This window comes from Anopheles coluzzii, chromosome 3 (assembly GCF_943734685.1).
Source record: "Anopheles coluzzii chromosome 3, AcolN3, whole genome shotgun sequence".
Classification (NCBI taxonomy): domain Eukaryota; kingdom Metazoa; phylum Arthropoda; class Insecta; order Diptera; family Culicidae; genus Anopheles; species Anopheles coluzzii.
The window spans coordinates 4155797-4172969 of record NC_064671.1 but is presented as its reverse complement, the minus strand read 5'-3'; positions in this window follow the sequence as shown (position 1 = coordinate 4172969).

Genomic DNA, 17173 nt, shown 5'->3' with positions numbered 1-17173 from the left:
AATTGGAATCGATGCTGGATTGGTTGTGGAGAGGAAAGTAAGCAGCAGAAGTTAGGGAAAGGTAATAAAAATGGTACTTTTTTAAATATATTTGACTTTAAAACAGTTTTAAATTAGTGCTGAAACGATGTCTCAGCAAGGGAATCAACGGTTTCGAACTCTGATGATGCTATGCGCTTTGCATAGTTTTAGGCGCTTTCAACGATTTTTCGAACATGGAATGGTTTTCAGCAGCAAATTGGTACTCTTTGCAGTGCTACACGACGTTTTATGATAATTATGCATTTATTTAAACGTATTTCTTCGTTTTTCAGTATTCTTCATCGAAAAAGTTGCATCTTAGCATATAATTTTGTGCTAAAAATAGAAAACAACAGAACTCTGCATCCCTCCCGTTCGTCCCTTAACAAGAGCAGCTTGAAAGGCATGATTAATTTTGCGTGACGTACAGCCCAGTAAATGAGGCATACAACTCCTCTGTTTACTGTAAAACTACTGCCATCGGACACCGAACCGAGGTAGGGGGTCGTTTTTCGGGACCAGTTTTTCAATCATTATCGCCCGGCGTCGATTTTTCCGCTACCCGGTGCGCTACGAAGACTTCCAATGAACTGTGACCAGTTGAGTTAGCGACTGAACGACAACTTCCCTTGCTAGCGTGAAGGGGTGATTTCTTCTTTTTTCAATTACCAACACGCCCTTTCCCGGTGCGGGTGACTATTTTTGTGTGCATCATCAAATTGCTTTCGCCACAGACGGATTCGTAGTGCTAAATTCGATTTCATCTGCCGCTTCACACGTCGTCAAACCCCCGTACCACACACACACACACAGAAGTCCCGGTCAAACAATCAATGGTCGCATGTTTGACTTTGGCCTGACATACTCCTGTCGATCAAATACACCACCTCCGGTTGTGCTCCTTCTTGCCGATCTTCATAATTTAATTCGGCACCATTAAAAAGCAATTTCCTTCGCTGGGCAGCTCCGGGAAGGAACGGGGCGGACGAAAATCTCGACCTACCCATCCGTCCCAGCTTCCTTTTGCCCAGCAAACGGCAAGCTCTAATCGTACTGTACCCGCTGCAGGACCGCAACAAAAAAGTGAAAGATTTAAAATGATTTCAAAGCACCCCGCCTGCGCATTCTCCTGGCGCCTTCTTTCAACTCTCGAAAAATTCCTTCGCAAACACGCCTTTCCGTTGCCAGCTTCCGGCTGGCTGGTGGAAAAATTGAATTAAAATGTTGACAGAACGCTTTTCGCGCAGCTCTTTGCGGCACAAAACAGTTTTCGGGTTGTGCAGGTGGAGCAAGACGCCGGGGTTATCGCTAACCTTCCTTGGGAACGGATGCATGGGGTGACGAAACGGAGCCGGGGGCCGAAATATTATTTATATATTTCCCTTATGCCCGAGCGTAACGGGACATCATGAAGCATGCCGAGGACATTGCTATCCATTGCAGCAGTGTTGCAAAAAAGCCCCGACATTCGAATAGAGTCACGTTCGGGGTTTCATTCCCTCGTTAAGGCATCCAGCTAGGTCGAGGAGGTTGCGCTGGGAGAGGGTCTGTGTGAGTGTGTTTTTTTGCTTCCTACTTCCTTCCTTTTTTCGCCCATGTTTGTCATCAGCTTCAGGTTGAAGGAGCGGAAGAAGGAAGGAAAACACCCCAGGACACCCGGAACACGTTGGTACACGGGGAGGCATCTGGCATCCCGGACAACAAATGTGCGTGTTCAATCATACGTTATGCGCGCGCGCTCTATCAGGGGTGGTTCTGCTGGCTACCTCAGCAGAATTCTCCACGTCCGCTGGTGCGGTGTGCGGAAAACAACAAAAAACACACACAGACATTCCCGACATTATGAAAATTCATATGTTTTTCCTGTAACGAGCAGACACGGGCCAGCTTTGGCGTGCGAGAGCCGTATTATTACGTACCAAGGCGCACAAGTACACAACCCCTTATGCGCTTTGTGACGTCTCAATTTCCAACCGTATGACGTCCAGAGGAGCAACATGGAATGTATGACTTTCGGTTATTGAGTTGTGGATCGCAATGTGAATGCATTCAAATTGAAATTCTTATTGGAATCTCCAGGCTCTTCCAAGGATGGAACAAGGAGTCTTAGTTATGATTACACTACACTCACAGCTGTTGTTTTAATGATGCTTTATGCTTGAAATAATCAACAAACAAGCACGGAAATGATCTACGAAAGAAAGGTAATTCATTTCCACCTTCTATCCAACATTAGGATATTACAAAACAGCTTCATCCTCATCATTTGCAAATTTTACTTCAGATCATACGCAAAAAACACTCATTCTGTGCTGGCAGATGAGTTCTGCCATATTCTTTGGTTTTCGAAATTACCATTCCCTGAATGCTGTAGCTGCATGCGGGCTAAAAACCGGGTGGAAAATTGATCATACCCTAAAAAAGCAATAGGAAAATGAACAGCTCCAGCTCAAGCTACGCTCCCTTGTGCAATCATAGAAGCAGCGCTCAGCTTTGCAATCGAAGCCAAAATCCGTGGGGAATTGGGCAGACACTGAGAGTAAAACCCCCGTACATATTAACAGTTAGGAAGGTGTGGTTAGCCTTCCTCAAACAACCGGCGAAGAAGAGCAAGAAGAAAGAAAGAAAGCGAATTTCCTAACGAACAAATCTTCTTGTCCGTACACACTCGACCATTATCAAACGTGTGGACCTACGCGCAAGGCGGAGGAAACCAACAGGAAAATGCGGTGAAAAAGGCAGGAATATTTTTATGCAACCTTTTTGCTGGCTTTTCCCCTGCGCTCAATCCACTGTCGAGGGTGTTGGTGTTGGCATATTCATAAGTTGTAGAAAAGAGTTCTCATTTTTATTCAAATTTCTTTGCTGTTTGAGAAAAGCAGTTGTTTCCCTCTTTTCTTCTCTTTTCACTGCCAGTGTGTGTATGTGCATGAATGGCACGTTAACCTGTCCCTTGCAGACGGAAGTTAAATGCCCTTAGTCCTAAAAAACGGAATTAAAAACTACATCTCTTAATGCGCTACCTTTGGCCCCCGTTTGTCCGGACCCCGAGGGGTGAAGATCCTGAAGACCCTGATTCCTACTGTCCGGCCAGATGTAGATGAGTTATTTCTGCTGCTGATGAATGGCACACCCGGTCGCAATCTGTTCCCTATTTTCCAGGTTCCAGGGCAAAGGCCCGAAAGCAATCCTCTTTCGCAGCAAACCCTTGGCACCAAATTATGCTTAATCTTTTGTACCGTACAATGACTTCATTTTTTGTAGGTGAGGTATGAGGGTAGCAGAAGATAGAGAAATTAAAAGCAAAGGCGCTAAATACAGGGTTGCTGTTTTATCTTCATTTTAATCTCCTGTCAGTAACCTCCGACACCGGTGGCCGGTGGCCCATCGAGTACAGGTTTCCTTCCCCGATGCAAGTGAAAAAGATCATAAATCCTTTTATTGAAATCCTGCAACCACACCAACGACGGGAGCAGGAGCATTGACACGCGTACAGCTACGTCTCTTGGTGGTCCGCTTAAAGTCCTTTCCGGTCGCGTTAGTCGCTCTCGCACCAACGTAGCAGTGTAGGATCATAAATCAACATCAAATTAACGACACCGGGTTTGCATAATGAACGAGTCCCGGAGTCTCTCTCTGTCTCTCACTATCACTGGCAGGATATCATGGTTGACGGCGGACAGATTTTTCCCCATTTTCCACGGAATGACTGATGGGAGCGGAACACGGTGCCGTTCCATTTGCATTGTGTCCGCTTTGTTGTCGGGCGGTGCAGTTTCCCGGCGCTGCACTTCTCAATAGATGGTCGTTTGTGGTCAGATTTTTTATCCTTTCAGCACCCCCTCCCCCCCCCCCCCCAATCTGAGCAAGATGGCGGATGAGTGCAGTTTCTGGTTACGCGCCATTTCCTCCAGGGAGTTGCAACTGCAACAGCAAAAGCAAAAAAAACGCCATTGAAAATGCGGAAAAATGACAAATTTATACAGATTCTTTCCTCGCTCAAACTCACACTCACATACGCACACATTGGATGCACTTTTTGTGCATCATGATGCCACGCGGATAGCAACAAAGATAGCAGCGAGGGTATTGTTGCGTATCAACATTTGCGGTGATGGGATTTTGCGCCACATGTCGTAAATCATAGCAGCCATTGATTGAAAAAGTTCATAACGGCCAGACGCGCGTCACGTCACGGAAGGTAGCGGAGTAGAAGGCGCTGGTGCGCAAATGATACGCTTCATTTACTGCGTTGATGATTAATGTGTTTGGCGGATACTTTTTTCCCGAATCATTTTATCGTTACAGTATGTTTCTTTCTAGGGGACATGCTCAAGCAATAGTTTGATAAGTCTTGACAGTCCACCTGTGAAATCGTTATTTATTTAGAAGCGAATGAATCATCGCCGGGAAACGGTTTGTAGCCAAGTAGCAGCCAAGAAAGTGTTAGGGTTATCGCGATGAAATCTCACTATATATAAAATCGAAAATCGCCACAATGACGTGAGAGTAAACATTCAGCGAGAGAGAGAAAGCGGTGAGAGCAGAGCTCTCCTAGCAACGCGCGTTGCTGCGAAAGGACTTGCTCCATGCCACACTGCCACTCCTCGGGTAATGAAGGCAATGGTTACTTAGATTTTTTGTTTACACAAACCGATTTGAAAACACATGGTATTGGATATAATGTTTTTTTTTAATAATTAAAGTTGCAAATTAGCTACCTGATGATAAAGTGTCCCCTCTCATACCCCTTCCCATTATAAATCAAGATATTCAAGGCAATATTTAAAAAAACATGCTTGAAAACTATGCAAAATAGCTTAATTGTGAAATGGTTGATATTCCAATTCCTTGAATCATTAATAAAGCCAACCATACTCATTATTGGTGCTTAAGCACTTCGAATACTACAAACACCGTCGTCATCGGCAGATAAGTGTGGTACATAATATCCTGTAAAATGGGTTGCTATACCCAGGACGTCGAACATGTACACTCCCTCAAATCTTCTTCTATTTGTCGTAACGTCCTACGCGGACATGCCAGCCTATACAGGCTTTCGAGACTTAATTCATTACCACGTAGCCGGATATTCAATCCTTGCTACGGGCGGACGGTCCATTCTGGGTTTGAACCCATGACGGGCATGTTATTGAGTCGTTCGAGTTGATGACCACGTACCAAGGGACCGCCCCAAATCTACTACTCCCTCAAATCTACTACTCCGCAATATTGGCAGAGTCGGGACAAGGACAACGCATGACAATAAGAGGCAGCTGTAGCCGAGAGACCCTAAGCGGCCATATGCTAAGAAGCCTTGCTGAAATTCCGAGCAAGAAAGCGGCGGATGTTGATGGCTTGAAAGTTAAAATTGGATATGTAACGATTTGCTCGCGGGCGGGAAGAACTACTTATTTCAGGAAGTCCTTCCGGAACAAAGCACAAAAGGGAGAGATGGTTCATTGTGCAACATGACTGCAACATACTGGGCGTAAGGTGAGACAACCGTGCGCACTGCATTCAGTCGGATCAGCATCAACTGCAGAATGATCCACAATGAAACTATGCTTACTGTAACGTGCTCAAGAGAGCTGAAAAGATTCTGACTGTTTCTATCAAGAGTGATGGCGAGTTCGATCAAGAGTGATATCTACCATGTGATGCTATCACCGTACTATGGTGTTGATCAAGAACAACCACGTTATAATTAAGGACACGTCAAATTAGAAGCAAAATCTGAAAAATGTGGGGCGGCAAGAGTAAATAAAGTAGTTTGCAAGTAAACGTGAATTTAGTTAATTGGTCTGGAAAGGCTATAACAGTGTTGAACCATTCTTTTCTATAACAGTATAGATCGGAATATTAGAACTACACCTTTGGAATGGTTATATGAGGGTTATATGTTATATATGTTCACGGTTGAAATTTGATATTTGGCGCAACAATAACATTTGTTTCATACACAAATACCATTTCCATTCAATAACTCAAAACCAGTTTCAGGATAATAAAATAAAATTTTGACGGTGTTTTTGAAAATCAACTTTTTGAAAATTTACATTGAAAATGTTCTAAGCATCTATTATTTATTATTTAACGTATGAAACATAAGTCGAAAAAAAGAGTAGAAATGGAATTCGAACCATGTGCGATATCATATTTTTATAGTTCAATCTTACATTTATGGGCACAAAAAACACAAAATGGATTGAAGCAGAAGTGAGCATTTCAAAAATTGTATGTTTTTAAGTACACAATTGGGATTGGATCTAAACATGTTGTATATGTATTAGCGGCACCCTATTTTTTAATCCACTGCACATCAATACGTTATTCAATGCACACGTAGTTGAGGTTACTACTTAGCTATATATTCCAAAAAATCACGCCGATAACTAAAAAATAATAATAAAAAAATTATACATTTGTGTCAACAGAGGCATGGAATGTATCAGTTCGAAAATTACAAAATTGCGTGACTTGGCTCAAAAGTAGCCTCATCGATATTTAACGGTTCTGCAAAGTACAGTAAGAACTGTCCAGGAAGTTACAAGGTTAACGCATTTGTGGTGTAACGCATAAGAACAGATAGGTGTTTGAGTTATGGTTCTTGCCACTGAACGTGTAGAGTTTAAAAATAATTCTAAATTTGAGGACATCCGGTTGATTTTACCGGGCCTTAACTAGTTAATGTAAAAAACACATGTCCATTAATCATAACAACAAATGGCACGAGCAATAAAATTAATGCATTCATACGCTTTTCCCCCATTATCCTGGGGCTTAAATCTTCATTGCGCTCAACCAACCGTGTACATCCGGAAGGTATGCAATCCCGCCAAACATCATCTAAATCCCATTCGAAAGCGCACGGCAGCGACGTACGACCAAATCCGCCCGGGTCGTTCAAGAAGCAAATTTCAGGAGTCATTAACACTACTAATAATAGTGCGTTGTCACGGGCGAGATAAACGGCTGGATGGGACTGAAGCAAGGAAAAAGGAAGTGAGCCGTAACACAGAATTGCCAACACGACCCGGTCGAAGGCGCATCTTTTGCGCCAGGCGGTCCCATCCTAAAGGATATCTCTTCTTCCCTCGAACGGCTGCAGCAGGGTGCAAAATGGTATGCGTCTACGATAAATTAAACATATAGACTAACGTAACGATCTTCTCCGCGTGTCTTTCGGCCCCAGACATAAGGCTTATCCCGAACCCAAAGCCCTCGCTGTGCGCCGGACCAACGGAATTGCTTCTCCATTTATTCATTCCACCCAGCACAGCACATCCATTCGGGAAGCAATATTGAAGACACTCCAAAAATAAATGCTAGACAAATAGCTATAATGAATCAGCAAAGATAGCAACCGGCCAAATGCGTTCGCACACACACACACACTGGCATAAGGCAGACTCGGGCAGTGAAAATGTGTCATGTTCCCCACAAGCCCTCTCCTTCTCCAAACTGCGCTCCGGAAGACGGCGGTCGGGTTCTAATGAGCAGCCAAGTAGTTGCCCTAGTCCAACCATGCAACCGACCAGGCTTATCCGATGCTAAGGAAAGCCATTTGGAGGGGATGGGAGGGGCGAGAGGTTTTGTCGTACGCCATAACCCGGCTCCGTATCGGTCAGATCGGTCGGTGTCGTGACCGGTAATCCAAACAGGGACAACTGTGCAACTGGAACAACCGGGCTGAAGTGGGCTGTTCCCCAAGTAAACATCATTTCTTCAGTGCAGGCAGCGAAACCTTTGCCGGCGACATACGCCAGATAAATGTGTCCCTGCTTTGTCGCCTCGTCCAACAACAACAGCACACACACACGCGCATGGCCACTTCCATCGAGGGACAGATTTGAGTGCCTAAAGGGGATTCGAGCTTGGCGCAAGTGAACCTCTCTGGCCGTCTTTCGATGTGTCCTGCGGGCATTCAATCAAGGCTGAAACATACCCTCGAGGTGGTCTCCATAAACTGCCACGTCCACGGCCTGCGTGGACCTACAAGCTGAAGGTAAAACTAATTGGACCGAAATGAAGTGTCCGCCCGTGTCCGGCGTTCGGCGTCCGGGGTGATATTATTATTATTATCACATCGAGTGTTGAAAGGGCACCTCCATCCGTCCCTGTGTGCGTGGTTTTGGGAAATTTTGGGCACGGAAGCAAGTGGAATAAACCGGGAGGGTCAGTTCTGATTTTGATATCTTCATCCCGTGCAAAGGGAAAACTTCCCTTCGCTTGATTGCGTTTGTCCTCGTACGCGGGCCGTACCTTTTCACGATGGATGTGCGGAGCATTGGGCATTTGGGGTTTTAATTCGATTGGTCCAATAAATTATCCTTACGTCACACCAGGCTCGCGCACAGAGGGGTGTGCTGCGGACGATTTGTAGCGAGGTTAGTTTAGCTTCGGCTTTAAATGGAAGGAAAAAACGGTTTCCCTCCGGGTGGTTGGTGTGTTTCTGACGGCTCACTACTACCGTACCCAGGGAAGTGTCCCCAGAAACAATAGCAGGTTGTTGATTAGATATCGGAATTATCATCCGAGCTTCTTTTCCGTTGGCCTTGGACGTTACTGCATCGAGGCGGATCGATAAACGATTGGGCATCGTTTGAAATCGTGAGGTTTAAATGGGATTTCGGGAGTACACTTTTAGAACAGTCCACGCCTCTCTCTCTCCTTTTTTCTGGTTGTCGTACAATCGCAACCTAGACCAACAGGAAACGGTATCAACTGCGAAGCACCGAATGAAGTGGTGAGTAAATAATGTTAGGGTGTCCTATTGTTCGCTGTTTATGGGCGCAATCGAATGGACTATTTAATGCAACCATCTGTCACGGTCAGTGCATGTGTGCTGTGAAGAAGCTCCTCAAATGATGAGCCGATAATAGGGTGATAATACTGTCAATGGCTTAGGAGTAGATGTTTAGATAAGTTAGAAAAACAAATAAATGTAACAACATATTCTAATAGGCAAGCAAAAAGAGTGGAAAATCAGAAAGTGTAAAAGAATGTGTATTTTAGTAATATAAGCAGTATTCGACTGAAGAATAAAACAAACATTGAAAGTGTAAAGATATTTTACGTCTTGAAGTAAATTTACTTTCATTACATCTACTCTTTGTTATTTCACTTCTTCTTTTTTTTTTCTTTTTTTTTTCTTCTTGTTTTTCTTCTTCTTCTTCTTCGTTTCCTTCGTTTTCTTCTTCTTCTTCTTCTTCTTCTTCTTCTTCTTCTTCTTCTTCTTCTTCTTCTTCTTCTTTTCTTCTTCTTATTATTTTCTTATTCTTTTCTTCTTCTTCTTCTTTTCTTCTTCTTCTTCTTCTTCTTCTTTTCTTCTTCTTTTCTTCTTCTTCTTCTTCTTCTTCTTCTTCTTCTTCTTCTTCTTCTTCTTCTTCTTCTTCTTCTTTTCTTCTTCTTCTTCTTTTCTTCTTCTTCGTCTTCTTCGTCCTTTTTGCGTTTCTTCGTTTTTTCTTCGTTTTTTTCTTTATTTTTCTTCTTTTTTTCATTCCTCTCCTTCTTATTCTTTCTTAATTATTCTTATTACTTTTTCTTTCTCATTACAGGGTTTTCCACTCCAATTAACAACTGTCCACAGTCTACTAGCAATCTTCGATTTGAAAAACACGATTGTCTACCACTTACAAACAAGTCAAGCCGTTTTTGGTACACTGTCCATTTCAATTTCACAATTGTCGTCTTCGAAAACACATGTCAGATGCGGCACGGGTTTGGCTGGAACGTGTATCACTTGTCTGTAAGAATTGAACCATGTTGTAAACAGGTCTTGATTGAATATCAGAATATGGGAAAGCTGAGCAATTTGGACATGTTAAACAGTTTTATCATTTGGTTTTAGTTATTCTTGGATCGTTACAGTTTTTAGGTTATTTTGGGACGTTGTAATTTTTTTTCACTGGGTACAAGTAAAAGCACCGATAAATGTCAACATTTCTGCATTGTGTTGAAAGATTAAAGTATACATAAAATGCCTAGCATGTCCATTTTGCTCAGCTGTCCTAACATCAAGTGATACACGTTCCAGCCAAAACCAAAACAACCCGTGCCGCATCTGACGTGTGTTTTCGAAGACGACAATTGTGAAATTGAAATGGACAGTGTACCAAAAACGGCTTGACTTGTTCGTAAGTGGTAGACAATCGTTTTTTTCAAATCGAGGATTGCTAGTTGACTGTGGACAGTTGTTAATTGGAATGGAAAACCCTGTATACTCATAGAATCCTTATGATTATACTCTTGTATTGCCTATATTCTTCTTGCTGATGAAGTTTAATCTCGTTTCGCTCTCGTCTTAAATTATCTTTATATCTCTGTTTGCCTCTTCTTTCAAACAAAACAGTAATATTAGGATGTTATTTATCACCCGTCGTAACTTCGTTCAATTTCCAGAACACTTCAACAAGAACTCTTGCGCAAAAATCATTAGCCACGAACTATTAAACCACAGTACAGATGACACTGGCGACACGTTTTAATCGGTTGAAAAAGAAGCAAAACAACAAAAACCGAATCAAATCACAACCCTGGTCCATTGGTGTTGTCGTTCGCTAAACAAACAACGATGTGCTATACTTATACTGAAAACTCTCGCTCTCTCCATTTTCCCATCAGCGAGCAAGCACAGCGTGGCATTTGTGGTGACATTTTGCCGCAGTTCAATTATCACCAGCGCTGCAAAGACAGGGCCGGTGCGACCTCGCTGTACCATTTCCACGCCACTAAACTAATGATCTTCGATTACAAGGATATATGCTTCGATTAGAAGCACGACGCTGGTTGCTTGGCTCAGGGTTTTAAATTGCTCCTTGTGAAGCGGAACTAACACCATTGCCGCATCCTCCCCCATCTCTCAGCTCTACAACAACAAGCTCGCCCGAAAGGGAGTATCATCATCGATTGGACGAGTGACACTCTTTTTCACACTTTGATTTTGTTTTTCTTTGCCATCTTTCCTTTTTCTTTTCGCAACGTATTTTCTTATCGCATCGCACGATTTGTTGTGAAGTGTTTGATAACGTTTTTCTTTCCATTTTTTCGCTCTCGTCGGAAAAAACAACAACACACTCACTTCCAGAGTGAGAAGCACCGGAAATGGAACTGTTTACACTGAATGCGTGCGTTGCAAACGGGGAAAATGTAGCAAACATTTGACATCCCCGGACGCGTTGAAGCGTGGAAATGTTTCCCAGCTGAAGTGTTTTCCTCCAGCGGGAATGCTTACTATGAAATGAGTGGCGATGCTCCAGGCAGTGCTGCGCATTGATTTGAAGGAAATTTCCACTTTTATTCACCCCACCATTACAGTGATGGTGGAACGGTCAGCGGGGTGGGGCAGAAAACAAACACGGCAAGGAAGCTGATGAGCTGTGGTGAGCCACTGCAAATGAGCTCATTTCGCGGAAGTACATCGGACGGAAGGATGGAAAATTGCTTTTTTCCGCAAACGCCAAACCAAAGCGAACTGACATCGATACGACGTCCCCGTCCATGGGGGGAAGCAAGAAGGCCAATGGTTCAAAGGTTGGTCCTCCTTTTCACCACCTTTCACCTCCACCGCCCGGCAAGGACGTGTGATGATGATGATCATCATCATCATCAATGCGAATCGGTGCGGTCGTTGTGGTCGTTGCGTGTCAAAGTGTTGTCTCATCTCGTCTAGTTCACTCGCCCGAGCTTCCGACGGGAGTCCGGGAAGTACGGGCCACCGGACGACCGGTGTTACAGCAGGTGCCACTGATTGTGACGGTGCGATGTGTACAACCGCGTACGGTTCGTTAGTTTTTCCCGTGTAGTTTCCGGTGAATGGTGTTGGCATTCAGCACGAAATAATGTTGTACTTGCACCAGGCAGTGGATGCACTGGGAGAAAATCCTGCCAGTAATAGTAGTAGTAGTAGCAGCTGTCGTGGCATCGCTAACTAACTGGAGCACACGGGAGCCGGGATTTACGTCGCTCACGGAACGTTGTGTGTGTGTGTGTGTGTGTGTGTGTGTGTGTGTGTGTGTGTGTGTGTGTGTGTGTGTGTGTGTGTGTGTGTGTGTGTGTGTGTGTGTGTGTGTGTGTGTGTGTGTGTGTGTGTGTGTGTGTGTTTCGTGATGGAAAGGTAGGAAAACTTTAGCAAATGGACATTTGGGGGTTTGGTCCATCAAAAAAGAAAGCAAACTAATGAGATACAACATAAAAGGGACAGCTAAAAAACGAATAAAACGCCCGTTTGGGACTGTTTGAAAGTTAGTAGGACGAACATACGGGTTATGAACATGCATGGATGGTAAAACATGTCCCCGTGACGTCATTTGGAAGATGGTGTTTAATACGGAATAAGCATAAACTATCGTTTTTTTTTATGAAAAAATACTTATGTTTTAAAAATATTTATATTATGAAAAATACTAATACACGTCAGTAAAAGAAAATGCTCTGCTGATCAAAATGTATTAATGTTTTTCTCATCATTCGGTGTTTTCTCACGTCGGTAGAACACTCCCTTAAACTGACAGCATGAAGCATCACGGCGCAACTGACAGCATCTTCGCAAGCGTGGGCTTCAAGGTTTGTTTTCCCGTTCAGTGGCTTGGCTTGAAAATGAAGATTGAGAGATAAAAAGGAACAAAAAATGAAAGAGAGAGAGAGCAAGATAGAGAGAGAAAGCGAGAGCGTTGAATTGGATGATTTTAAGCAACTTACTTTACTTTTCCGTTATACTTTTCGATGGCAATCCAACAAAATGAAATTGATTTTAAATAGATCGATAAAATAGTCATAAATTACGAATGACATCTTACTTTCCTGCCCGTGCATGAACCGTTCCATTCGTTTTTCCCACTTACATACCATCATGGTAAGCGGGATGATTATAGAAAATCGCTCCCGTGCTGCTTACGTATGATGATGAATGATCAATTAGCATCGGGGAGAAGTGCGCAAATATGGAAAACGGTAAACATCGCAACATCGCAGATGCACTTGCATGCAATGGTCCTCCTCGTTCTACCCCTTCCGACACAAAGTGTGTTTGTGTTGAGATAACACATTTTAAATTGAAATTAAAGCTAACAGGAGCAGGAGGACGAGTGACGGTGCGGCTGAAGTTCAATGACGTTGATTATGAATATTATACTTCCCTCCGTGCCGTAAGAATAACGTTGATAACGATAATTATACGCACCGCGCGACGTTGATGATGGTGTTTGCCGGATGCTGGGTGACAATTATTGTGCTGCCGTTCACCTACCAGTGCAGTGGTGCAGTGGGGCGGTGAAGGTGCGAAAGAAGCACTAAATGGATTAGGAAAATGATCCTTAACGAGACACCGAACGCAGGAAAGGATTCATTACCTTAGTGTTGCGGTTCGTGGTGGGTCGCTGTAGTGTGTATGCATTAATACTTGGAGCCCAGTGGAACATTACGACTGATGATGCATATCTGGCTCTGGGCGCTCTGGGTTATTAGCGCAATTTAATTTCCCTCGATCACTGTCGCGCTCGTCGGCAGGTTGGCGGGAGAAAAAGCGCCAATTCCCTAAAGACCCCGACTGTCGGCTGTCACTTGCTTGGTTGAACGGAGCCGAAATACGGTCCTACATTTTCCTTCCCAATAATCCGTCCTGAAAGGTTGCTGAATGCTGATGATGACACAACCGGAAGCTTCAACCTTCCGACCCATCATTTGATGATGTTGCACTTTTCCCTTCAAAAATTGTGTTCCTCCCGGTGGAGTGCGGGATGAAAGTATTTCGCGTTCTCGGCAGCTTCAATGATCCGTGGTTTCGCGTCCCAATCTTGCACGGGTTTGGTGCAATTTTCCACAACACCGATACACAACGTTAGCAGGATGCATTCCCTTGCACGGCGTGACCCAGCGAGCGAGCGCAAGGAACCGCATAAACGTCACGCCGAAAGTGGATTGGTGTGCATAATTTTTGTTTACGCTCCTGACAGGGCCGGACGAACCGGGGGACCGGGAACCGGGAAGGCATAAATGTGTCCTTCTTCTTTAAGGGGTAGGAGGGAAACGGGACCAGGATTGAAATTGCATATTGTTCGCTTGCCGACGCAGTAGAAGTAGAAGGACGGTGGCCGTTGACGTACGTTAAGCACGTCGCGTTGAAAATTTCGTTTGATGTACCGCTGACAAGCCACTTCACGGTGGCAGCGTTTTCCATTCGTGCTCTAAAAAGGATGCACAACAAAAACAATAGACGAAGGATGGTTCCATCAGAAGCTGCGGGTGGGAGGGGAAAGGGAAGGTCCTTTATTCCACTGAGTGTGTGCAATGCCACCGAGTGCAAAACGTTACTTGGGTGGAGATGATCCTTAAAAACAGCGCCACAGTGCGGCCCCGCCAAGAGCCAATTAGCCCCCACTGGGCTGAGGCTGTGAAAGCCTTTGATGAGGAACTACTACTACTAATACTACTGCTATTTACCACTACTATTAAGAAAATGCGTGCATTGAACGGCGCACATCAAACAAAATAATGAGAGCTCATAGCGGCAAATGAATCTAAAAAAAATCAGGTATAATCAACACTAGAGACCAGGAGTGCACAAAAATTACATTGTTTGTCCCACTCGGCGGGATGACAATGTTTTTGTTAGCCCCAAATCCCTCGCAAGCAGAAGAGCTGCAGGAGATGTGTTGTTTTTTTTTGCATAAAAATAAAAATAGGCAAACAGTTCCTATTAATGGAAGACTCCGTTTTTTTACGGAGGAGGGAAGAATGCTACCCTTTGCATACTACGGGCTCATTATTCAACGGAAGCCAGCCGTATAAATATGTCGCTCGTTCGCGTCTGTGCGCATAAAATGTACGCACACACACACACACACACACACACACACACACATACACTCACGAACGCAAACAAACGGCGGATAAATCGTGAAAAAAGAACCGCCGGGAGTAATTAATCCATGTGATCCATGCGAACGTGCTCGAGCTGCCATGTGGCCTGGGGTTGAGGATGATGCTGCAGCGCTTGCTTTGATTTGGTTGATTTTGCATTTCACGCAATTGCACTTGGGGAGCATGGGGTTGTAAAAAAGCACGTGCGTGCAGGTTGGCTTAACGGATGAGAGTGAGCGTGTGTTTGTGTGTAGGTAAATAGGATACCGTGAGATTTATTTACCGTTTCGCAATATTTACAAGCAACCCAGCCCGTTTCTCCATTCACTCATTTTGCTTAAAAATATTCAATCTTTTTCGTTTGCTGTTCTTCCTCCTTATCAATGGTTCAATCTTGCTCCACCCGGTTGGGATAGATTGTAGTAGCAACTTCAAGAAACCAAACCTTCTCCCCAAACTCCAACAGTGGTTCAGACAAGGTAATTGTATAAGGTGGGTGAATTAAATCAACTCTTTTTACAGCTTACACGGCTCCAAACGGCATGTCGTACTCGTTCGTACTCGTTCCACCTGGAAGGTGTCATGCTGGTGATGCCCCGCACCGTAAACACTAATAGAACAAGGGCACAAAACTTTGCCCCATTAAAGCGTGCGCACCCCGTTCACCCTCCCGCCCACAAGAGCAGTGGTGCTGCAATTAAATAACCTCCAGCGCTTTTTCGGTAGAAGAGAGGAGAGTTGTTTGCACCAAAAAAAAAAACAGACAGCAAGAAGAAACAACAGTTAGCAGAAACTTAGATCGAACGCTTGCGGGGGAAAGGTACGCAAGGTACGCGCTGGTATTTAATTATTTATTTATGAACTTTGTTTAGCATAAATTTCAGACCACTGTTTCCCCATCCGCCTTGGAGCGGTTGGTGTGCTTTTAACATAATTCCCATGATCACCTGTGGGTTGTGTGTGTGTGTGGGGCATGGCGGGACAGGCAAGCTCGTTTATGCAATACACCCCACCGGCTGTTTTGGTTGGGAGGAGATGGAATCGCATCCGCACCCGTGGACAACAAGTGTCGGTGTCAAAAGTGAGCTCTTCCGGCGGGATTAGCAAACCGTTTTATTGGTCAGTGGATAAGGAAGCCGATTATCATCGACTAGGGATTTTTAGCATCATTGGCTGAAAGTAACGTTAAATGCATTACGGAGATGGGTCGGTGGATGAGCCGGTTTTGTGTATGAGATATCTTTGCTACTAAATATTCTATAGAAATGGTATCTTGGTAGCGTAATGATAGAGATTGGAAGGTTCAATATAGCATTTTCTTATAATTTTTGAACTCTAAAAGTTCCGCTACAATTCAACAATTATGCAAACACTCCCTTTTTTCTAAACACAAACACTAATAGTGAAAAAAAAATAAAAAAAAAAAAATATTGCCTTAAATCCTACACAGAGTGTGTTCTGTTTTTCCCTTTTTCCGAAAGCAGGTGGAAAAGCGCAAAACAAGCCACTCCGCGGGGGAAAGGCTTACGCCTCACACAAACACACACCGAACCAACCGGGTCGATATCGATCTCGGGGAAACTATAATTTAATTGGTATTAATGAACAGAACCGTTCCGTTCCGACTCGCACTTCCCGAACATTCCCCAACAATGCCTAGGGAGTCTGCAGAATCGGATTGGAGCTGCGATGGAAAGTTCAACAGTGCGAAGGAACGAAGGAAGATGCGGGGAGATTGTCTGGTGTTTTACCCCTCCCTCGTGTGTACAATTTCCCCCTTGGAAAACCCACTCGTCCTCGAGGGTTGTAGCTTTTCACCCGAGCGTCAGCATTCAAAACCTGCTAAATCGTTGTCGATGTCGATCAACGGACAAGCAGGCAGGGAAGTAAGACCATCAGCGTACCGTTTGCATATTTGCATACCCCTAGGTTCTAGGGCCGCTGCTGCTGCTGCTGCTGCTGGGGGCTTTTGATGCGTAAATCGTCGCCTGCAGTGAACGCGCTCTGGCCGGCTGGCTGGTTGGCTGCGGGCGGCAAAAAAGTGAAACCGATTCATTCGAATGCTTAGTGGCTTTTCCTCGGTCGTGCGTCGTGCGCAAAAAGTGATAGGGCAGGGGGGGTCCTTTCCTAAATACAGTGACACAAACGGCATTGGTATCGTTTGTGGCTACGGTCCACACAGGTCCACACACGGTGCTTGTGCTAGTAGAAAAACAAGGTAAAGGGTGGTACAGCATCAGCATCGCTTCACCTCATCGCTGTACCGCACAGCCCCTCTTGAAGCTGTGAC